This window comes from Lichenostomus cassidix, chromosome Z (genome assembly GCF_008360975.1).
Source record: "Lichenostomus cassidix isolate B80296 chromosome Z, HeHo_3.0, whole genome shotgun sequence".
NCBI classification, from domain to species: domain Eukaryota; kingdom Metazoa; phylum Chordata; class Aves; order Passeriformes; family Meliphagidae; genus Lichenostomus; species Lichenostomus cassidix.
This window is the reverse complement of record NC_139511.1, coordinates 1,528,807-1,555,037: the sequence shown is the minus strand read 5'-3', so window position 1 is coordinate 1,555,037 and position 26,231 is coordinate 1,528,807. Positions and strand designations below refer to the sequence as shown.

The following is a 26,231-nucleotide window of genomic DNA, read 5'->3' as shown; positions in this document are numbered from 1 at the left end:
GGGTTCAGACAGCAAGTTCCTTAATCATAAAAGGAGACCTTCAATTAAACAGGCAGCCTCCTCCATTCAGTGAGATTAAAGCATCTCTAATGAGCTGCTGTATTTTCTGCAGCAATGGAGATGTTGTACAGGATATGCAAGAGGTCTGAGCAGATTTGTTTTGCCTGGCCTGGGAGAAACAACATAAAACTGTTGTTTTTATAATGATAAAGGAAGAATAGCTCAGCCATACATACCAACCAGTGCCAGCTGAGCTCTAACCACACAAAGCTGGGTGGAGACACATAAATATCCAACACCACGGTTTGAGGCAGTGGAAGAAGGATTTTGAGGCTGCTGGACGAGGGTCATGTGTTATCTTGAAAAAGGCAAATCAGGAATGAAGGGCCTGGAGTGGGCAGAGGATGGGGAATCTGAGTCTCCTCAAGGTACACTCCTGCAGCACAGAGAACCTACAGTAACCCAGGGGGTTTTCTGAGCCGCTCCAATCCAGAGGCAACACCACTTGCCTGATTAGACAGAAAAAGACTTGAGGGAACAGGTTTTGAGAAAAGCACAGTGGGTTGGAAGACACAATTGTGACTTTGGACAGCTTAAGCTGCAGCAGAAGCAGATCTTTCAGGAGAAAGGAGTTACTGAAATTAGTCCTATTTGGTTGAAAATTGCTGCAGAAACATCGAGTTGGTGCATTGAAGGAGAAGGGGTCCTCTCTTGCATCTTGCAATTATCAAAAAGACTGACATAAATTTTGAGGCATTTCCCTATGAACAGAAGTATTACCTATCTTTTCAACTTGAATACATAGCTATAACATCTTAAAAATACATAAATGTAAGTGGTACATATGCTAGGGAAGAGTTTACTCTGTGTTGTGGCACCTCACCTATTAAAATCAGAAATGCAGTTTGATTCATTTTCCCCCCATTTTACTTGGGAGGGCATGGAAAACTACATAAAAGACATAAATGAAAAAAAAAAAAAATCTGTTGTTTGTTGACACCTCTTTAAAAGCAAGTTTCACAAATACCATGCATAAAGTTTGGCTAAAAAAGGCCTGGTAAAAACTGCTCACAAAGCTTTCAAAGGCATTGTTTGAAACAAGCAACAGTCCTTTGAGTTGGACCTTTTATCTGTCTCTGCCACAACACATGATACCATCCTGACCTTCTCTTCAGCAAGGTCAGTCTATCAGAAAATGTGGAAAACCCAAAGGTTTAATTTCCAATTAGCCACCAGATTCACATGTGCTGCCCCTAATGTGTTGCTGTCTTTAGCTGACGTACATCTGATGGCTACAGATGCAAAGATACTTCTAATTTATTTTTGGAAATTAGATTACACTATCAGTAGCCCACAGATTGGCGCACACCCCCTGAATATCACACTTGTCTGACAGCATTAACAAGGATGGACTTTTGTGTAAAGGAAACTGTTTTTCATCACTTGCAAGCCACCACCACACTATTTGGATAAAGAATTCACAGAGATAGAGAGGCACAGTAGCACAGATAAATAGGATCACAATCTTTTACCGTGAAGGAAATAGCAAGGAGAGCACATCACATCATTTTTGTCTTATGCCTTAATATATTCAACTGAGATAAGGTACAGGCAAGTATGTTTAATCAGGACAAACAAATTAGTTTTCACTGCACAAAAAAAAAAGAAAAAAATATGCGTAATCCTAAAACAGGTTGAAGTGAGTAGCAATAGATTTATTCTGCAAGCCTGGTACCACTGCACAACCAAAATCATGCCACACAGCAGACACTCCAAAGGCAGTTACAATTACAAAAAAAACCAAAAAACAACACTGCTACAGACAATGTTCCCATCCTTGCAGGTGTTGAAGACTATCACTGACAGTTAATCTTTAGTGTAGTCTTTAATTCAGTCTTTATGTAAAGCAATTGACTGTTATTTACTTTCTTACTCTAAACTTCCTTGTCCTGCTTTCTCTGTCTTGGACACAAACCTGTGGAGCATTTCTAGGAGGGGAGCAAAGGAAGCCCAACACCAGGAGGCTTACATTTATTAGCAGCTGCTGACAATTCAACTAAAAAAGAACTAAAAACAGTAAGGTTTCTGCAAAACAAGTTTTCTTCTCTATCTTCCATCCTCCCCTGGTCACCTAATCTTAATGTAGGGTAGTTGTGGGGAGCACATTGTCCAGCTACCTCCAGGAAAACTCAGAATGTTTGGTTACAGCCCTAATTAAAACAAGAGTGATGTGACAATCAGGAACAGTGGGAGGTCTCCCACCCCCTGGAAGGGAGGGGAACGAGATGGGTTTAAGGTCCCTTCCACCCCAAGCCCTCCTGTGGCTCCATGGCACTGGATGTGGGGTTTTGCCCTGCTTCCTTCACATAGCACATTGCACACCACAAACCCTTCTCCCAGGCTGTTCCTCCAGCGTGGAATTGTTTTTCTGCACCTATTTAACACACAGAGACATCAGCACTAACAATAGCAGCGCCGCTATCTTGGCAAATTACATCTGAGTGGCGTTTGCCCCACCAAGAGCCTGGTGCTGAGAGGCTGATAAGCCAAAAAGGCAGCCAGGTTCACTGAATTCCCAAAGCAGGAGCAGAACAACACAAAGGGAAAAGAAACCTCAGGGTAGTTTTGCTCCCTGGCATCCCAAACTGGAAAGCAAACTGGTAGAGGAGATGGCAAAACAACACAATTTTACATCCCAGGACTCTGAATTTGGGACAGATGTGTAAATTGCAGGCAGAATTCTATAAAAATAAATGTTGTGGGGGGGAAAATATATGGTTAAAAAGGAGGCATTAGTTTTCCCCACACACTGCTAAGCTTTTCCTTGCAACTAAACCGAGGAACAGTGCAGTAATTCGTCCTTCATCGCCAAAACCACAGTAGTGACACTGGGAAAACTGGAAACAAGGAGATTCAGTGGAAGTGGTTAAAGATCAGGGTATCATAACAAACAGTTAACTGGGTGGGATATCAAGATAAACAGCTCTTGCTTACTGCAGGAGTGAAAGAAAACATCATTAACACCTCACTGAGCTAATTTGACAAGCAACATGTCTGGTTTGGATCACGTTTCCAAGGTGACTTTGTAAATTTGTAACGGTGAATTTTAATTTTTTTGTCAGCTTTGTAAATTCCTGCACATTGCTGCTCCCCAGATGAATTTAAATTTCTCACCGTTCTTACAGCTGCTGTAGCTCTCTGGCTCTGCATCATCTGCAGATGTAACTAATGTGCTTTCTACTTCCCTTTTCAGATCATTCAAGAAAACATTATGTAAAACACTGAAGCACTAAACACTTCATTTATACAGAGAAGGAGCAGATCTGGTAGAGGTCCCAGGGGACAACAGACTGACTGTGACTGATATACTGCTGCCCTTCAATATCCGTTTTAATGTTTGTTGGGATTTTTTTTCAAATTGTTATTTTTTTAAAGGCACAGGAAGATCATCACAGAACCATTTAGAAAGTTGTGCTCCCTTAATCAGAAATCACAGTCGCCATGTATCAACCAGGCCTGTATTTTGAGCTTAAGAAATAAAAATAAGAACTAGAAGCTTATGACAAAAATGTCATTTTTCCCCTGACCTCTCACCCTGCCCAATGTTTGTCTTCTCCAGATGAAGAAAGAAGGGATCTCAACCATAAGACACAAAATATTTCAGAAATAACTGAAAAGTTTCTCATATAATTATTCTTCTAGATGCTTATACTTACAGGAAGATGTACTTTACATAAGAGAATAGCAGTTATTAAAAAATGAGACAACACATTTTTCACAGAAGATTCAAAAAATGAAAGTTATTGTGTAGAGACAGTGAATTTTATTTTTGCATTAAATAATACATTCCTCCTATATAATCTTTGCATTACTACACTCCACAGAAAATGAGAGTTATTATATCTAAGGCAATAATTATCAGAGGTTGTGCACTGAAAGGAGAAGCCATTCACACAATGCCTCTCTTCTGAGACAGGATCTGAGGCTAAACACTAAAAGTGAGCTAATTTCCAATAACAACAATTTGTCATTATGTCTGTAAGAAAAAAAAAATTCATGCCATAAACTCTCCTTACATCTACTTTGCTGGTCATGATTTCTGTCTTTATTAGTAAAATATTCTAACAATCTTTTCTATCTGTATTTTTTACCCACACTATATTTAAGGAATTCTATACTTCCACAAGGTGGCAAAAAAAAATTAGATAGATTCTGTCCTTTGTTGTCCTGGCACTGTATAGCATATATAGATATAGATGATATAGATGATACAGATATAGATATAGATATAGATATATAGATAGATATAGATATAGATGATATAGATATAGATGATATAGATATAGATATAGAGAGGTACACATGGAGAGATATATACATAGATATATATATATAGGTATATATTTATATCAATATATATTTATAGATACAGATTTTAATATATTTCTGGATATATATGGGAGGGTGTTTGTGAGTCTCTCTCTCTCCTACTAAATCTTAACCCACTGTGTTTCACTTTTTCCTGCTCTGTTTTGAAAACTAATTAACAATTTTTAGAGAGAGCACACTTACAGATACTTAAGTCTGATTTTGAAATGAAAATATTCCCAGCATGTGAACTAAATGATAGAGCTTTAATTGAACAAGTCAACCTTGTACAACCTGTTACAGGCTATAACTCTCCCCACTCAGCTTCCACTCTTCCTGTCCCTGAGTGAGACACAGAGACCACTGTGCTCTGCTCCCAAAACAGCATTCCAGACTGTGCTAGCCCTCTTAGGAACACCTACATCCTCGCAGACACATGCTGCCTCCTGCAAGGTATTGCCTAAGCAACATCCTTTCACCAGGGAAATATTAAAGAAGAACTCGAGGAGGAAAAATAAATTCCAGAGCAGCCCACCAGCACGGAGCAGCTGTGCAGTGCCTGTCTGGCTTTTTGGAGACCTGCAGTGTGTGGAAGCAGCTGTGACCCCTGGGCTGGAGCAGGAAAGCTCTGCAGATCCACACAACAAATCCTTTTGTCACTGCCCTGTTTGAGCACAGAATCGCAGAATGTTAAGGGTTGGAAGGGACCTTAAAGGTGACACAGTGCCACCCCTGCCCTGGCAGGGACACCTCCCACTGTCCCAGGCTGCTCCAAGCCCCAGTGTCCAACCTGGCCTGGAACACTTGCAGGGATCCAGGGGCAGCCACAGCTTCTCTGTCACCCTGTGCCAGGGCCTGCCCACACTCACAGCAACAATATCTCACTGAAATTTCCCGTGGTTCAGTTCCTACCCATTCCCCTTGTCCTGTCACTCCAGTTTCCAACACAAAGTCCCTTCCCTGCAGCCCCTTCATCTCCTGGAAGGTGCTCTGAGGTCTCCACACAACCTGCTGCTTTTCAGGGTGAACACCCCAATTTTCTCAGGCTGTTCTCATAGGAGGGATGCTCCAATCCTCTTTTCCAGCTCTGAGGCCACCTAGAAAAATCCTGCTTGGAGAAGGTGTTAAAAGCTGGACAGGTGGACTGAAGTCACCCACCAAGGCCATTCTCTTCTGCTGGTACTGAAAGTAAATTCTTTACTGCAGAGTCAGAGATAAGCCATAGCATTTAGGACAGAACTGCTCAATGTCTTAATTAAAACTAATTAAACTTGAATTAATTTCATTCCAAAGGAATTAGCACAAAAGGAAGATGTGCCTTACAATACAGCAACTTTCTTTTCTGAGTTGAGAGCTGGAGCTCTTGCAAGACAGACAGGCAGTGGTCCCCTGTTAAATATCAGCCACCTCTCCTACTCCACATGCACACGGGCTCTGAAATAAGGCAGAATCAACAGTTGGATAAAAATAAGCTTTCACTATGAAAATACCTAAGAATTTAAAAGAGAAAAATGTTAATGAAAATTCATGTACAGGGTTAAAGAATATGACCTACAAATGAATGATGCTGACACTTACACAAAGAAAGTATTGTTACAAGCTTGGATCTGGAAAGCATTATACCATTTTTATTTCTTAAGTCAATCAGTGAGTGGTCTTGATTTTTTAAAGCTGTGCCACTATTATCTCCAGGGAAATCATTCAGCAGTAACTATGACATCCCTGGGTGTGGTAATAAAACGAGTACACTAGACTTGCACAATACAGTGATGACAACATGAAAGCAGAAGTTGCTTTTGTAACAGCAAACTCTAGGAAGCTAGAAAAAATTACACAGCACCATGGAAGCCAAGAAATCTGGCAGGTTACATCAGATGGTGTAAAAATATGATCACCAACTCCAAAAAACAAGTTTAACACAGAAATCCTGCCTGCAACAAACTTCCCCCCTGACGAAGGCATTACATCTATTCTAGAGCAAAGCAGCTGATGTAAGGGATTGATACTTCTCTCAGGTTTTCACCACACGCTGCAGAAACCTTCAAAATTGCCATCCGATTAGCTCCACATCCACTGGAAATTAAATTCCTTCTGGCTTCACTATTTTGTATGAGAGCAGTTCCCAAATGTTTTTGGAGAGTGCTCCACTGTTTCTCACACCCCTAACCCCACACATTCTGTGGGGATTGTGCTGCAAGGAGGCTACATCTCTAGAGGACACCAAGGGGAAACTGGGATCATCATCACCTACCAGAACACATTAATACCCATCCCCATCCCTCACCAAGCACACCAGAACACCACAGGAGCTGGAATATCCTAGGGACCACTTCCAAGAGTCCCTGTGAAAGCAGCCACTCTCTTACAGAGGCTAGAGAGAGCTCAAGGGCATGGAGATGGAGTGTTCCCCATCTGCTGGCCGCTGTGCCTGGGGACATCCCCAGAAAATTTTAATTTATTTACTTTGATTTAATTCAGGTGTGAAGGCAACCACAGCATGCAGTATTCCATACCCCTGGAATACTGCTCCATCAGGTCTGCAGCAGAAGCTACTGTATTTTCTTAGATTAAGAAGGGACTGCAGAAGGTCTCAGGTTTCCCTTTTGCTGGAATACCTGGATGATGGGAAAACAGGTAGAAATGAGGACAGAGAAGGCTCTGCATTTGCAAGTTACTCCTTCCACCCCTCACCAACTTTTGGAAAAGAGGCAGAACTGGAAGCAGACTTTGATCCTGAATGTTCTTCATGGAGTCAGGGACTGGGAAGGAGCTCTGGAGGTCTCCAGCCCAACCCCTTTTCCATTCCTGGTCAGGCCAGGCTGCTCAGGGCTTTTTCCCCTTGGGAACTGGAATGCTCCAAGCACTGAGAGAGCATACAGCCTCTCCAGACAACCTGACCCAACACTTGCCTGGCCTCTACATCCCACTGGAAACTGTGGGTTTATGTCTCCTGTCCCTGTTTCTCCTGCCATGCACCACTGCCTGCCTCTGGGAAAGAGGGGAATGATGATTTCTTCGAGGGATTTGGTATTTTATCCAAATCTGATCATTTCCCTGGGCCCTGCACCTTGGTGCAATCACAGGAAACACTGTCACACAAACCCTCTGACAGAGGAATTTAACTTTCCAAAAGAGTTTCTTCATCAGTTAGTCTAGTTGGGTTATTTTTTATTTGTCTGCTAAACACACACACACACACACACACACCCCAACTTGTATCCATTTGTTCTAGGTCATATTCTATTCCCTAGCTTACAAGTGTTTTTCTCCTTGATCATGTTCAGACTCTGTAGTTCATAGATAAATCTCTCAGACACTATTTTTTCTGTTTGACTAAAGTTCCTTGTAGCTTTGTCTACATAAATATTAGTTTCTATGCTCCTCATATCACACAACCTTCCTCCCAGTTTCAACTTGAATTTCTTGACTGCGAATGACCAGGACTGTGCATTTAATTTCAAATACATACCATGTGAAAGTAGACAGTGAAAATGCACAGAAAACAGACAGAGACTTTAATATTGATAATCTTCAAGTGCCACATATATCTATTTGCATGTTTCATTTCTTTCCTTTAACCCTGTGTAACAATCACCAGGATATAGGGATTACCTACATTTCAGGAGACCTGGTTCTTCAGATAGCTTTAGAATAAAAAATGGTAAATGAAAATAGTAAGAACATCAGATAATTCTTAAATATCCCCCCCACCCCAAAAGTAAAGCCAAGTAAATAGGTTAGAGTACCAAAGACCTACTGAGCCAGAAAAAATGGATTTCTTTCATGAATGGCATTATATCTACATGTCTTTCCTTAAAGCCTTTGGAAAACTTCCTTGTTTAATCTCTACACCCCTCAGAAACATCGTATTTCACATATCTATACAATCAGCTACTTCTGTGAAGCTTAATCCCACCCATGCTGAAAGGGTCTTTAGCTACTGAATTTTGACAGCTGTGGCATGGTCTGGTCAGGATCTACCCAGGCTGTGATTCCACTGCCTCAGAGTGCTCTGGAACCATTTTCCCAGGCTGACTCTAAAAAATGCTGCTCATGAGAGCACTTCCTCCTCTAACCTTAAACATATATATACATATATATATATATATATATGGAACATCCAAACCATATCTTTGTAAAAAGTGAGATATAATTCCAAAAAAAGGCATGAACTGAGTAAAGTTTCAGAGCACTTGCACTACAGAAATGCTCATCTCTCAAGGTGCTAAGCCACAGAAAGCTGCCACTAATTTCCTCCCCACACCATTTTTTTTTTGGCCACTGTGCAAATGAATCCCTTAAAATTAGAAATATACTTAGTATTTTAGAATACTGGAATGAGCCGCAGCAGTAATACTCAGTACCTGTATGGTCTAGCCTTTCTTCCACTTTTTTTTTTTCTCCCAATGGCAATCAGATAAATTGTTTCACTTCAACCACCCCAAAAAAATCAAAACAATTGGAGTAAAAAAGCCAAAGGCAAAAAATATATAAAAATCAGGTACACTAGTTACTTTTTAGAACAGAAATATGGAACAGGCAACCTTATAGTTTCACAAATAGTGATGAGTATGTGAAAAACAAACCATTCAAGCATTTTGTTGAATTTGGGATGAAATGACTATTTCACCACACAAAACCTGTCAGGTTTGCATTTTATGCATGCACCCCAATGCTTTCTCCTGTTCCCTGTGCTTCTCCCTCTTTTATCATTCCCTTCTACACTTCAGGCAACACTGCCCATTCAGCTCCCTGCTACCCCTCTGCCTCTGAAGTGAGCTCACAAAGAGGAGTGAAGCAGGACACCCTGAAAGGACCTTTATTTTTTTCATCTTTTCCCTCATTAATTCCGTGGCTCCAGGCAGGATCAGATGCGTTCCCAGCTCGCTGAGCAGGCAGCAGGTCTGTGAGCAATGGAACTACTGAAGGCTGGTTTCCTATGGCTATGACTCTTGTGCTGGATCCCCTAATGTCTAAAAAGGTGAGAAATCCAGTCAAAGCCTTTCCCTTATTTAATGCATTCATAACTCCTCTCTCCCGTGAGGATTTGCTAGTGTCTAATAATACAGTTGATCTCATTCCACAGCTTTTTCCAAAGCAGGCACATGAATAGGGTCTCTTTTTCTCCATCCAGGCACCTATTTCCATGAAACTAGTAGGAACCTGATATCTTTGAGACCTTTACTCCTGTCAAATCTGTTTGAAATTGTCCAGGAGTTTCAGAAGTTATTGGGGGGAAAGGGGAGGAGGTAAGAGGCTGGCAGTCAGCAGAGGCACACAGCATGACCACGTACGCTTTGTTTCCTTAGGAAGCAGGGTAAAACACTTGCACTTTTTATTATTTCTAAAACCTGCCCTAAATGAATTAGGAAATGAGCTTTACTTGGAGATCTAAACTTGTTTTCTTCCTTGTTTTTCATGTAATTTATAGTGTGGCAGTAATACAATAGGCTCTAGACATAACATCTGGATTCAGGTCTCAGGGCTTAAATGCATGAACAGTTCACAACTGTGTTAATTTAGATTTCAGAGGGAAAGCCTTATGAGATAGCTTAAATCATAACTTATTTCTTAGAGGCTAAGAACAGAACATGGGCCATTACCATAAAACAACTGGCACACAAACTATCACACAGCAACCTCCTTGAGTCTGAGGCTTGAGTCTCCCAAAAGTATGAAAGGATACCTGCCAAGGATTTAATTTAATCTGCCTGGGTTTTTTTTTTTTTTTTTCTTCAAATAGTCTTCATTTATGTTCAGGTTTCCAACTCAAAAATTATTCTAGAAAAATCTTACTTAAGTAAAAATGTTTGAAGAAGCAGACTCTTCTTCTGAACAGACACAACGTATATGCAACATGAACATGAAACACTTAAAAAAGCCCCATGCAAGCCTTTAGAAACCTCCAGAGAAGTTTCTACAAACATTATGAAAGGTGGACCCATATAAATGTGCTTTCAGCCAAAAATCTCCAAAATAAAAGCAAGACTTGCAGGAGTGCTGGTGATATTACTGTCAATGAAGGTTCCAAGGTAACAAAATATAAATTATGAATACTTCCAAGATTAAAAAAAGCCCACCACATTATGTGCTGCATAATGGGACTATTTTAATACTACCTGTCACCTGATCCTATTGCTACATGTGAAGCCCAGACTGCAGCTTTCCTTTAAAAACTGCAATAAAGCACAACTGAAATGTCTGGAGTAATAACTGTCAGATATGAAGACAACTCGTCTTGGGAGCTACTTCCCTTCAAACACTGACCTTTAGGCTTGGGAAGTAATGGAAACTATAAAGTGCTTGATGAATACACCCTTGGAGCTGACATGCCAACGTTTTGCAGTAATCTGGGTCTGATTCCCCCTGAATATTCTGGCAGTAAACAGCTCCAGGATTGCACACTTCTCTTTTTTTCTTTTTTTTCTCTCTTTGGAAAGTAAATGTATAACCACGTGAATAAGCATGAGATAATGCCTAGACCGAGGCAAAATATAAAAGTGTTCCCAGCTAAGCACTACAAACAATTTTCCAGTGTGAGTAATAACACTGCACTCATTTAGAACAACCATTGACTGTTTTCAGGATGGTATTTTACCCTTTGTTTGAAAAACAATCCCTTCAGGATGTTGACAGCCATGTGCTGAAGGCTTCAAGATCCAAACACCCAGCTGCTTAATAAAAACTTGATTGAATGGAGTTATTCTATCCCATTAAAAAAAGGAACAGTTTGAAGATTGTGCACCTAATCTGAGCAATCTGAACATCTGTGCTTGCTGTGCCCCACCCACAAACATGGAAATACTCAATGCATCACGAGATGTATGTACTGAACATGACAAAATTCCAGTGAAGCCAAAATTCCAAGCAGTGGTGAGTTCATAGAAGGACATAAACACTTCTATAAATTATCAAGACATGAATAGCACGTTTTTTCCATCCAGGAGTCTAAAGAAACACACTAAAAAAAGCCAAATTCTTATTTTCACATAGAAAGAAATCAGCACCAGTTCAGATTCAGGAATGAGATGCAGGTGAAAAATTTACTGATTTCTCTCTGCCTAGTTATGTCCCTATTCTTATTGTTCAAATTCTTCAGCAGGCAAAGACTTCCCCCATCCCTTAAGATACTATTCATTTTAAGTAAGCTTTAAGAAAAATAAGAATGAAAGGAGTATTTTAAAAAATCAAGGAGAACTTGCCTGAATTTCCTGGTAGAACTCTGTCAGAGAGGTAGAAATTTGACAACCAACACTTGTTCTAGAGTACATACTTCAGTAATAGGAGGAGAGAAATTTTTACAGCTAAGAGAGATTCTCACTTGGTTGGAGGTGGGTTGAGGGGTGCATTCCCCCCTTCTTTTGTCACAAGAATAATCCCTTCACCAACAGTGGTCCCAAAGGACCCACGAGGCAAACCCAACTCTCACAGGAAGGATGGACAGGAAGGCAGCTCAAGCTTGAACCAATTCCAGGTTCAGCAGGAGCAGCAGCACATCTTGAACCACAGACTGATGTTCATTCTCCCCAAAAACCCTTGTGTGACTCCATTCAGAACTTAGATGTTCTATCATGTAAGGGTATTAAAAATATGACGTTTTTATTCCATGGGTAAAGATCATTTCAGAGCATTGACTGATCACGGGTCATTCCTGAGTGATCAAATATCACTTTATCCTGACTGATGCGAGGTGATTATCAAGTTCTATGTCAGATCCATTCATGGGCACTACAAATTCAACTCCAGCAAATAATTTTTATATGGGTTATTATAATGATGAAAGGCAGCAAAAGCTTTGCATTCAAGAAACCTGCATTAAGTTCTAATAATAGCTGAAATAAAAACAGGTTTTCTGGAAATTCAAATCACCTGAATCTGTCAAAAGACAAAAAAAAAAAAAAAATCCCTTATCTGAAATCCCTTAACTAATGCTTAAAATGAATGCAATTATAATACATCTTTTCACAATGGAAGTTTTTACTCAGATCAAAAGCTGGAATGGATTCAATTAGAAAACATTTTTCCCTGAAATCTTATAAATTCTCATCTGCAAAAGAAATATAGTTCACAGATAAAAAAGTTAGACTAAACTGGTTGCTAGCAACACAAACAAAACATTTACTTTTTTTTCCGCATCATACCATTTTCAAAAGTTTTCCCCACGAAGTATTTAGAGAATTAATGTTTTCTTAAGCCAAGCCAACCCTGGATGAAGGAAAGCATTTCTTTCTCACAATCAGGATCCTATAGAGCACAACGGGAGACTTGATGGGATGATGTTTTACAACATGAGGTGCTCAGACGAGGCATCGAAAAGCCACCTCGGGGCATTTTATTTGCAAATAAAAGGCCAAGAGGCAAAAATTTCCAGGGAATCCAGTCAGAAGAGTAGAATGTCCTTTATTTTGCAGTCTCCCAACCCTGAGACAGGGACAGGCTCCCTCTGGATGGCTCCAGCTGTTTGTCAGAGGCCAACAGCAGAACACTTCACTTATCACAGAAATGGGGGAAAGAACCTCAGAATTTAATTTCATTTTTGCAGTAATTTCAATGGAGGAAAAACATCATCGCTCAGGTCTGTTGTATTTTATTTTCTTCATTTTTTCCTGCCAGCAAGGCAGAGCAAAAGGGACAATCTCTAGTAGTAGAACAACAGTTTTCTTATGAAACAGAAAATGCTGAGATTTTGTGGGTTTGCTTGGCTTTGGTTTCTGCTTTGTGCTTGTTTGATTTCTAAGCACCCATTTTGTTTTATTAGGATACTAAGGTAATACCTTATTAGGACAGTAACAACACTATATGATAATAATATTGTTATCTTATTTACTACAGAATAATAAAATACTAGCAGTGGGTACCTTGAAGAACATCTGGTTGAGCTAGTGCTGTTTAATGTGATCAATAAAAAAACACAACCAACTAAAAAACCCCAAGAACAACAACAAAAACAAACAAAAACCAATCCAAACAAAAACCAAAAAAACCCTACAAAACAAAACAAACCCAACGAAAGAAAACAAACGAACAACATAACAACAAAAAACAATCCCCAACCACCAGAAAATAATACATACACTGAGGTGATAAAACAGGCAAAACTCAGTAGACACGTATTTCCATCAGCAACAAGTTGGAAAAGAAGATACGCAGCAGAAAACACAAGCAATAGCTGAAGATGGAAAGGTAATTTTTACTTTAAAGCACAAAATGTCTCAGTGTCACATATCAACCACCACTTACCAGCATTAAAAAAAAATCACTATTCTAAAACACAGACAAAGTGAGATCCAAAGGGATGTATCTGTGAAGAAGAACCACTGAGAATTGAACCATTTTCAAAGGTGGCTCCTGGTTTTGGTGATGTGGGGAAGCCCTGCCCAGGAAGCTGTGATGGAATACCTGACTGAAAGACTACTCTACAAAGAGCCCTGAGCACAGAGAGAGTAGTAAAGATCCTAATTTTAGGATTTTTCTTTCGTTTATATCGATATTTCACTGTCAAAGACACATTGGTCAGTGAGACAATGGCATGTCCTGAGTTAAACAGGCCTGACATGTCCATGTAGGTTCTTTTTTTGACTGGGATAGATCAAGTACTTACATGGTCTGAGCTCTCCTCAGGCAAGCAGTTATCTCCACACTGCTAAATATAACCTCACTGAGGTTCTCTGTGGCCTCCTGCACTGCATGCTCAGCCACAGACCTGCACAAACCTGGCCACAAATAACACCTAAAACCATCCCTGGCTGGGGAAGTGGAAAAGACCCAAACTGTTTCTGAAACTACAAAACTGATCACTCAACTTGCTTCCCACCAGAGCTACATGGGGATTTTTTGGGGATGTGCAAGTAAAGTGCTCCCGTGAGCAAATCCCACCTTGTGCTCACAAAACATGTGGATATATATGAGGAGACTTTTGAAAAGAAGCCATTCCACACTCTGGGACAGCTGTTTTAAACACAGGAGATGTGATTATTTATCCTGGGATGTAAGCTGGAGGAAGTGGTGCTTTCAAGCCCCACGGAGCTGAACTGGAATGACACTGGTAGCATAAAACAGCCCAGGCTGGGAGGCAAAATCGTGTGAGTGACTCCACCAGCCCACACAAACACAACCAGAGATGAACCAGAGCAGCAGCACAGCTCACTGCAATAGCTCTTTGCTGCCAAAACCCCAAAGTACAAGAATTCTTCTTCTTTTTTTTTTCTTTCTAAAAAGGAGGGGAGATATCCTTACCCTGCGCTTGACTTGCAAACTGAAGAATATTATTTCATGTTTTGCAAGACTAGCACCCTGTAGCTGGTAGCCAACAGCACTCCTACCAAGCTCAGAGCTCGCTGGATTTTTTTGGCTGGCTAACATTTAAGCAATCACTAAAATAAATAACAGTTAAGTGAGGATGCTCAACACTGCTAAATAATTTCATTCCCCTTATTCTGAGCCATTGGAAAGTGATGATGGTAATTACAGCAAATGTTGCTTGAAAATAGTACCAAGGAACAAAAAAAATAGGTAACTGCTGTCCAAATTTCTGTTAACATTAATTATCTCAGAGCACATTAAACTTGCAAAAGCAGCATGTTTATTGTCTTTATATTTTGCTTTCATCCACTGGAGTGTAACAATTCAAATATGCTGGAAATGAAAACAAAAGTGATGCCATGCTCACTGATTGTGGAGATGAAATTCCCAAGAAGCAAAAGAGATCTGATAAAAATTTCATCACCTTTGTGTGTTGAAATCTACCTGAAACACAGCCTTCCATAGCAAATGAAGGAGCTGCAAAGCTTTTAAAAATATATTGCAAATACTTAGGTCTTCACAATCCAGAAGTATAACTTTGAAAATAAATGTAATTTGTGCACCATCTGCCCATCCCAACTTCCAGCAAGCTCAGGCTCCTCAGAGACAGTGAGTGAACTAACCCAAAATACCAAATGCCAGCATGAAGAACTACAAATGAGCTACTTCCAAAACACATGGAACAGAGAAAGGATGTTACAAAAGTTACCAGAAACTGCACAGAAGTGCAAAGTGGACAGTGCCTCTCCAAGTTTTCACTCTTACCACAGATACAAGGTTGTGTCTCACAGATCTGAGCACTTTATTTGGAAGACCAAGGGGCCAAGAGAAACAACAGCAAATGAAACTATTTCAGCTTTCTCTAAATAAATCTGAGCAGAATCTTATAAGTGATACCTTACCAGATATCTCAAGAACCACATTCCTGTATATAGAATCATCTACTGTGTACAGAAATAAGCAGCTACAGCTCACAGCAATCACAATTTCACTTTCTTAAACCTGAAGGTAGAGGTAATTGCCCCAAAGATGACAGTCATGAGCTCCTGTGTCACATCTGAACCAAATTCACTGAGCCCCTTCCAGGAAAGAAGACACAGCACCAACTGAATAAACCCTCTGTGGCTTTAGAGGTTACAGAGTATAACAAATATCTCCAGGAAATCAGGCTTCTGCTGTCACCTAAATAAAGTCTGAGGAATTAACTGGTATCTTACCTTCATATCAGTTTCATGGATTAATAATTTAGGGCAGTATTCTACAAAAACAATTAACTGATACCTTACCATCACACAAATATCACAGATTAATAATTTAGGGCAGCATTTGATAAAAATAACAGGACCGCACCTAAAGCTGTGCAATTGCAAAACAGTTTTTAGGGACATTATTCTCTTTTCTCCCCCCACATAGGGAGGCAGCTCTCGTCAATGGAGAACAAAACACTTTTGTCATACTCCTCCCCAGAGGAAAGATAGCTCTCTGCAGAGCTGCAAGATAATTCACGTCAAAACGAGGAGCAATCCTAACTACTATGAAAACAAATACTGTATTTCAAAACCCACTGGGAGGAGCCCGTTGTGCAAGAGGTCAGGATAGTTAGTGCTCCTCTACTTCAGTTCATTAATTGTAGCTAAGGATGGCTTTATTTATAAGAATGAGATAAGTTCTCTATCATACCATGATTATTGCCTCTCTTTTCTAAACCAGTAACATAAGTCTTATACACAAGCTTCCTTTTCCTTTCCACTGGTTCTCAAGTTAAAAAATAGCAACTGAAAGGTGAAATCCAAACAGGATGACTCCTCTCACTTTTCTCCTTGAAAAATTGGGAGCTACATTTAAATATAACATTATATTTAAATAAGCCCTAAGTAAAACAAACAATAACACAAATCAACTGTGATGGCTGACTTGTCCAGAAAGCAGCCACTTTCTGGCACAGACATGGGAAGCTGCAGTGTTGGAGAAGTACATGAAACAATCCCTCCTAGCATGAGAGATTTGGCTCTACATTTGCAATTTCACTGAAAGAGAAAACACTTCTCAGTTCAAAGGAAGACTTTCTATCTCTGTAATTCTAAATTGCATTTGTTCTATTTCAGATTTTCTAAATGACGCTTGGACATGGTGATGGCTGGAGAGATTCCATAACTTTAAAGTGAGTCAATCAATAGTGAAAAGCAATTTCATCCCCTAGAGTTTTGAAACAAGATATTTTGGCACTGCTCAACTTATAAGAATGTAAGGGTATTACTGTTTTCTAGCATTAATTGTTTCAGTCATGGCAACACCGTGATTTCAGGAAAGTTAGCTTGTAAGTTCTGTGGAATTATTACATTATTATAGCAATGTCCACTGCCACTCTCCCATCTTGTAGAATAGAAGACAACAACACCTCCCATCCCAAAACAAACAAACAAACAAAAAACAAAACAAAAACAAAAAAAAACCCCAACCCCCACCAAAAAACTCCCACAACACCCCCAAAAAGGCAAAAAAAAAAAAATTAAAAACTAAAAAAAACAAAAAACTCAAAAAACTCTAAAACAACAACAACAAACAACAAAAAAACCCACAGTACAAACAAAAAAAGAGGAAGAAATCCCCCACAACACAAAACAAACAAACAAAAAAAAAAACTACCAAGCAAACAAAACAAAACCACAAAAAAACCCCAAACAAAAAAAAAACGCAACCGAACACACAAATGCAAGTTTGTTTAGAATTAATCATATTCCAGAGCATAATGGGTTTAGAGTTCCATTTTCCACTGTATCGGTTTGTAGTTTTGATAGAATCAGCCCTCTTTCAGAACAAACCCATGTTTACAAAGACTTACAATAATATGCCAGTCATGGAAGAGTTTTTGATGTCAAGGACTCCATTATGTGTTTGGGTGCAAGTTCAACAACAGCTGCTCCAGATTTAATGAAGGTAGTACTCAAGGGACCAACATTTCCTGGATTTATTTATGGGAGCTTACAGAAAATGTTCAATATGTACCAAAATATACATTGTTCAGAGACGTTCATGCCTGAGAGTGAAACTCTCAATGTTTGATTCATAATGGCTATTTCACAAGGGCTTACAGGAAATAAAACTGTTTATTTTAATTGCATACAGCAAAAATGTTAGAAAAGAAAGATTTATGTTCTCTAGTGACAGTGAATGTTTGGGGCTAATTTGTCATGGTTACCATGGACAGAAAATAAAGGAATACTATTCAAGCACTACTCCAATGCACAGACAACTTAAACTATCATCAAATACTCACAGTTCTGCAGGCTCTCTTTTTAATCTTTCATGTAACCTCACAGCACCTTTTAAATACAGCATAAACTACCCCTGCAAACTCAGCATCTTTCCTTTGTTTTTCTTTTCCATTAACAAAGCTATTTGTTAATATTTTCTATTACTGGCAGAATTTTAGGGAATTCTAACAGCAATAATACTGTACTTAAAAGACTAGATAGTGGTGATCTCTAATTGTGTCATGGTGGTTTTCCATTCCAGCTTGGGATTTCTATTCTTGTTTGGCCATAACATGACAGTTTCTTTTAAAACAAACAATCAGTTTTCCCTTTTTTACTTACGTATTGTCCAACAAAAGAGTTAGACTGTGAACAGATGGAAAACAATGTATCTGCCTATATTTGTTAAAAGATCAGGGAAATTAGTAGTATGAGGAGAATTTTGAGAAAGACAGACACTGGAAATTCGATTACAGTGTGTCCTGTGAAATACAAAATTAAAATGCAAATTTAATAAATACTGTACATTTTACCTTTTGCTGTCCTTGAATATTCCAATGTTGGCATTGGCCAATGCTTTGAAAAGCAGAGCCACTGCCTACAGATTCACACCTAGCCTGTGGAAATTGTAGCTTTTCACTGTTTGCCTTTCCTTTCCTGAATTTGTGATCACAGTGGTGTCTGGTCACACACTGCCAGTTGTTACTGTGTTTTCTTACACGTTGTTTCAGCTATCATGTATATCATCATATTATGATTTAACTGGTAAGATGACTGTGAAGAAATAAATGTCAGAGCATTACGAATGCATTTTGTCTGGCTGCTGAAATACTTCATTTTCAGCATCATAGCACCTATTCCAAAACTTTTTCCTCTTGTATTCTGAGCTGCCAACTCTGTCTTCAGCAAAAAGAAAACAGAAGACAGCAAAGGACAAATTTCAGCATAATTCCAGTGTGTTTAATTATCTTGTGACAGATAAAACTCTGAGGAACTTACCATCTTTCAGCCATTTCTCAGGCCTCACAAAGCATTAGAAAACTTAAATATCCTTCTGCAAGTGTGAGCTTCATTGTGCCTTTTTTGGTACAAATCACCTTCCCTGTGAACTACGAGACACAAAAATGAGACGTTTGTCTTCCGTTTTTCTTTCCACTATTCCACTGATTTCCTCCTTTCCTTCAAAACTTAACTGCTTTTGCCACAGACTATTTCCCACTTTTTCACACACTTTTATCAGTACAGATGAGGGCTTTCAGAGTTGAAAGAAGTTCTTTTAACTCAGATTACTCGTTTGAAGCATTGTTCAAATTGAATTGTTGCCACTTCACTGTTTTCAAAAAAAATGAGCAGAGAAACGGAATTTAAGCAAAAACCAAGTGTTGTTTTCAACTTCTGTTTGTTCTTTTCTAACATTTGCATTAAAAAAGTGACAATACACAAGAGCAATTCCTTTTCAACCTGAACAGTTTTTGCAGTTTACAGTTAACTTACAAATCCCTGATTTGTGCCATTTCCTTTCCAGAGGTACAGAAATCATGATTATTTAGCTTAAAAGTTAGCTGAACAAATACCTCCTGAGAGCAGATGGCCCAGGATCCACACGCCTTCAAATTTCCCTCCAAAACCACAAAATTGGATTAGACAATCTCAGCCTTTGCTGGAAAAGGATATTAACAAAGCACAGCATCCACTTTTTCTTGCCTCTGGCAGTGCTAATGAGCACTTCTCCAGCTTTTACTCACATTCTCCACAGTTTGGACTCTGAAGTCCTCTTTTCTTAGGGATTTGTCCCTTCTCATTTGAACATTTCACATCGTTGTCATTCATAGAGAAATGTGAAGGAAGGGGTCAATAATGGCACTGGAAGAACAAATACTTGTTTACTTTTTCACATTAAACTCCAACACTAATGACCCATTAAAAAAAAAAAATCAAACAAACGATTTTTCATTATCCCAAAATCATAGTATCAGGTTAAAACTAAAACTTTTTGAAAATAAGCGTTAACTTTAATTAACTCCTATCTTTTTCCTACATTTTTTCAGTATTTTTGAGTTTTTAAAAAAGTGTGTTTTTAAGCTTTTTTCCCTAACGGTCATAATGGGAACTAGCAAAGCCTATGTAAAAGCAAAAATTCTTACTCAGCTAGGCAGCTGTGGTAGGTAGGCTTCAAATAAACAAATAATAATAATTAAAATAAGAAGAAAAATCAGTAAAAATATATCCACTTCCCCTTCAAATCTTGTCTATTATTGTTTAGTTAGGTTGTTTCCCATACCAATACTTCTTTTTCTTTAAGACATGACCTAAAGGGGTCTAGATGCCACAGTTAGACACAGAAACTCAACATAAAAAACGTGAACCATAATAAAAAATTATACTTTGGTCAACAAATACAGGAAGTAGACTACAACCTCAAGGAAACTAAACCCTACAATTGGCATTGGTTTTTACAGTTTTCTTCTTCTCTGTAGCATTTAATTCCATAATGATTTTCTACAACAAAAATCCTATGCTAGCCCAGCAAAGGTAAAATCATCCCCCAAGTCCTTAGAATAGCCTGAAACCTATTTTTCATCTATAATAATCCAGTTACCAAAATCAGAAAGCTTGTCCTAAATCCATTAATTGCCTTTCCATCACAACATGGTGGCACTCCGCAGCTTTAATCCAATTTGTAAATAACATCGGTAAAAAGAATTTTAATTAATTTTTCCTTATTATTACTGCTCAGCTTGCATTATTCTCTGCATTTAGTAAGGCCGACTGAAAAGTGAGAGCTATTAACAGCTTTCTTTTTAGCAGCAATTAGCTAATTAATGGGCTTTCATGGTGACTCAGGGCACCAGGCAGCAACACTGAATCACTGGATTTGTAAAAGCAGAACTTTTATGATGCAGCTGAGACTTTCCCCTCAGCTTTTTCTGCCCCTCCCAGTGGGTCAGCTCCTCCCTGACCAGGCAGAATCACTCTTCTGAGAAATTATCTCCTGCCCAGTAGGGCTGTGGAAGAAGCCTCAGCCTATTTGAGTCCAGACTCATAATTTTTCATAGGCTATCTGTTATTTTTCTCTGCAGAGCTCATCTTTCCATTTCCCTACAGCTGCTGAGATTGTTGTCCTTGCAGAGCTGAGCTGTAAAACAATTGCTGACCTAAAATTCCAGGTACCTGTAGACAAAACATCGGATTTTCAATCTTAACCAGCACACTTGAGATTAGTTAAGAGGATGTGCATTTCTGCTATCAAGCCATATACAACCATTATTTTGATGACTCTCCTCACAAAAACGGTGCTCTGTATATGTTTTTTTTCCTTGTTGTTGATTTAAAATTGATGTCAATACACAATACTTCCATTATTCACTGAGAACTAGCAATTGGTTCATATTGGATCTTTTATTCACAGCAGTCAGGTTTCAGCAGTCACACCCCATTTCAGCCCCACTGAGGCTCAGAGCACAGTCTTCTCTCTGTTGTTCTTCAGTCGAGCCAAGGAAATAAAATGTAAGTTTATATGAGCCTTAGTACCAGAGTTGAAAGAAACTTCTTTCAAGGGATGACTGGAACTTTTACTCAATCAGACTGCTAACCTGCAACTGAAATTAGCTGGAGGAGAAGGCCTTAAAGCAATTCAAATCTGGATCACCTCTGTAGAGATATTTAATATTTAAAACCTCCTTCCCAAAGGTCAAAAGATTGTGCACTTGTCATACAAGTCAGGAGAGAGAAAACCATCTGGGTATGGAGTTGAGACTACTTTTTAACTAATTCAGCAGCCAAATACTCCTAAATTAACTGCATATTTGCAGCGAGGGGCTCAAGAGGACTACCACATCTAGCACTTCATTAGGATCATGGAATATCCTGAGTTTGATGATCCTGATGGGTCCCTTCAAGTCCAGGACAGCCCCAAAAATCCCACCCTGTGCATGAGGGTGCTGAGGAAACACCACATCTGACACCTACAGCACAGGGCTGTCACAGGTGTCGCTGGGTTTTTATTTCTAAATAAATAAATGTGCTGCAGCTATGACCCAAGAAGCACTCAACGTTTTCCTCTTCATTACCCAGGTCAGCAGGAACAGACCTATGCAGGTTAATGAAAATATCCTGGATATAGCAAATTTGTAACCAGTTTTGAAAAGTTATATTGAACCTCTTACTCAATGTTTATGGCTTTTTTGAAGGAACAAAAAGAGAAGTGAATACATGTTCACTTCTCCTTTTGAGTAGTGAACGTAATTTTTACTTTATAAAACAAGGTGCCAACAAAATTATAATGGAATTATATTGATCTAATAGTCTTGATTCCATTATAAAATTCAACAAATTACAAACTGAACTGTGCTCATCTATGTAATATCTTCCTTAGTAACTAATGGATTGTCTTCATGGCACACAAATATTTTTGCTTCTCAGATTCAGAAGAGGAGATGGATCAGTCTCAGCTGTCCAAAGATTTGCTAGAAGACTGATAAATACCAAGGAAATTATTTTAAAGATTGGCGCAGAGTATTTCCAAAGCAGTCTGCATTAGACCACTACAGTAACTCCAAGGCAAGTTTGAAAGGCGCTTCCAAAAACAAGTGAGATGCAGTATAAAAGTGATGGCCTGCAACCAGAGCTGAACAGAAGCCCTTCATAACTCAGGGACTTGGTGAAAAGAGCAGTGCTGCAAGCTTTTCCAGCATATTGTCCAGTGGGTGAGTAACCAGCAGGAACCACCCTGTCCTGGACCGGCGCTGCCTCCCCGCCTGCCAGCTCGGGCTTCACACCAGCTCCAAAATCCACTGCTAAGGTACATAGGCAGAGCTTAAACACTGAGCTTAACTCCTTTTGTTTGCTTGTCTGTGAACCTGGAGTGGCGTCTGCAGGGAAAAAATTAACAAAAATGAAACAAGACACCATTCTCTGCTTGGTTTCTAAGACCATCGGAGCCAATCTCGTGCTCTGTTTTTCTTTAATTATGCAATGAGCCTAAATATTCACACAGTATTTCTTAGCTTTATTGAAATATAAACTTGTATGGATAAAAAGCAGGCTGAGAAACATCAGACATGTACAAATACTCTGTTGCTACAATGCAGTGATCACACACTACAGAAGATAATCTTGTAAAATGAACTAACGGCTCGCACACTGTGAATTTAAGGGAGATTGTATTTTTTTTTTCCCACTTGTTTATTGTCTGGTTGCCACAGCAATACACTGCCTGTTTGTTTTGAACATGACATGGAGAGCACATTTGTTCAAGGCACTATTTTCTCAGCTTTATACTGTACATGCACTAATGGTCTGGGGCCAAAGGAGACGCAGGACTAAGAACGCACAAACCCGAAAGGATCCAAAATGAACTTTGGCCAATCCCAGTTTCAGAACATCAAAATGTCAAGCTGCAGCTGTTCTGCCTTCATTAAGGCATGTGCTGCCCAGCTTAACCCAGTCCTTCTCCTCATATTCCCTGGAGGGAGGCTGATGTCCCCACATCACTGATCTCACCAAATGTATCTCACTCAGAAGTTTCCTGCTTTGTGTCCTCCTCTTCTCACTTCCATCTCTGACTTCCATGCAGGCACAAACCACTTCAGAAAAAACAATGTTTCACACAACTTGACAACCACACAACTACTCTTGTTCATTCTCAGTACTGCCACCACCAACACTTTACTGGGAGAAAACAATTTTGCTTTTCTGAGTCTCAAAAAGCATCCACTAAATTTAAGTATCCAGACACAAAACATAACCATTTTGCTTCCAATGCCTGAAGTTCTGACCTTTGCTCAAATCTCTCCAAGGTGGAAAATTGCTGGCAAAACCTAGAAGCCCAAACTACCCTCACAGGCTTTCAACAGGGATCCTCTAAAGAAACTTTAAAATATTTCTCCAATTTTAGACAACTCCTTCTGCTAATTTCTAAGGTTCTAAGATTGCTCACATGTTTTCTGGTTTGAAGCGATCACATCTTTCAACTCTCTTTTATTATAAAAATCAAGAAACTGCCTGGTTTGCTCACAATAACCATTTCCACCACTGGGAAAATGCACTCACATACTTTTTTTGCTCTCCATCTCAAAGTGATACCACATTTCTTCACTATGCAGATGATAAGCCTAAAAACAGATCTATGAGTCAAGAGCCACGCCACTGCCTGGCCCTTTTTGAAAACCTTGGGTTTCTGATACAGCTTTCACTCCTGGATTTCATTCTGCATTACCAATTCACCAAAAAGGAGGGATGAAACTAAACTCTCATGGCAGATTCCTGTAAGTCTCAAAGCAATGTGGGATAAAGACAAAGAGTAATACAAGATATAAAGAAATACTGCGGGAATTGACTGACATTTTGTTCTCTGAACTCATGAAAACACAGCAGTGATACCTCACGGACACAGCCTGCAGGGATGTCCTCAGATTTCATGGGCAATTGTACCTGGAGACTTTCTATCTACAGCAGACATGAAATATGTACCACATTTATTGCAGGCTTGAACAACAGTGCAAATGTAAGAACCACAGCCATTACTTATTTCACTGAGTCTCAAATCCTCAGACGTTTCATGGGAAATAATTAAATCCAGCTTTCATGTAGAATATGGAAACCTCTGAAACGCTACCTCAAAAACATCTACTGTGATATTCTTCATCCATAGATTTCCTTAACAATCTTTTTTTTTGTTTTTTTTAAATTTTAAGTGATCTTGACATTCTCTTCTTCAGACATTAACAACTATAGGGATGTAAACCTTGATCCTGTCCTGCAGAGGGATTTTTTTGTAAAGGAAATTTACCAGCCAGAATTACATTTTCATTCTGTAATCCCTTTAGTATTTTAGCAGACTTGCCTATTAGTTTAATTCCAGACTGACTACAGCACAGGCAGCTTCAGATTTCAACACCAACAAGTGGGACAGGATACCCACTGCATGCTGACAGAACAGTAGCACATTTTCAAGTCTTCCATAACTTCCCATGGATTTAGCATTAAAACCAGACTTGAGCAAGCCAGAAATCAGTTCAGCCAATTCTTTTTGCTCTCTTGGACACCATTTATTTGAGGAGAATGGTAATTTAAATGTGTTCATCTATGTAATATCTTCCCTAGTAACTAATGGATTGTCTTTGTGACACACAAATATTTTTGCTTCTCAGATTCAGAGGAGAAATACTAATGGAACATCTTGGTCTGAAGTGATGGCAACCTTTTTCAGCATTATTCAGAAACACAACAAGCCTAACAAGAATATAAGCCTAGCACAAATCACATTTTTTTTTTAAAAAAAGCATTTCTGCTCATAATTCTATCAGTTGCAGGGTTTTTTTATTATATTAATCTTATCCTGATTATCTTTTGTAAACTCAATTTTTCTATCTAGTCTTTTGTACTTTTACACTCCCACTTAAGGAGGAAAAGCCTTATTTAAATGTGCTTTCTTAAGTAAGAAACAGTGAGACTTTTGATCCTGTAAATGTTTTAAATCTTGCCGATACAGATCTGTGTAGTTGATTTAACCATCTGTATGGTCTTTATTACCTTTTCTAAAGGCAAGGCAGCGTAAATCAAATTAATCAAACAAGAATCAATCATTCTTTATATCTGTGTATAGGAAATCCACCATAATCTGCACACACAGAACACACAGCTAAAGAAAAGAAATCAAAGATACTTGCTTTGTTATATAAAAAAAAAACAAAAACAAACCAAACCTACATTCCCAATATTAACTCGCAAAATTACTAATTCAACCTCTTGCTTCTGTAATATTTTAATAGCTCACTTCAGGGGCAGCCATGAAAAATTTTCATAACTTCCAGAGTGATGGGAAGACAGACATGAGGTTAGCTCTGAACTCCAAAAACTCCCATGCAGCAGCCCAGGCTGCTGCCAAAACACCACAGATGGATGCCATATGAGCAGCTGAGTCTGAGATGCTGAAGGGGAGCCATGGAAATTCTCTGCTTGCAATGTACTCGTGCAGTTCCAAGGTGAAACACACATCAAACTCGGTGTTTTAGCAGTTTTAATCTTCAGCTTGATGGTTGTAATGCTGTGCTGAGCAGTAAGCTTCAAGGAGGGACTTGAAAAAGCAAGGTGACAGAAAATTAAAGTGAAAACAATGCAAAAGAAATGAATGCTATAAACAGATCATGAGAGACAGAATCAGTTTTGAGATTTATTTTTAGCTGATTTTTTGTGCTAACAGAAGTTAGTGTAAAAATGTAATTACGTGTTGTTTTACAAATCCAGACACTAATTTTATCACAGTGACTTTAAAAAAAAAAACGAAAGAAACAGACTTTTTATTCT

At 39.0% G+C, this 26,231-nt stretch overlaps 1 protein-coding gene across 5 annotated transcripts in view; it reads right to left on the bottom strand.

The window, feature by feature from the left end:
* Positions 1-26,231, bottom strand: part of XRCC4 (X-ray repair cross complementing 4) — a 63,986-nt gene that overhangs the window by 7,552 nt on the left and 30,203 nt on the right. The window lies entirely within an intron of this gene.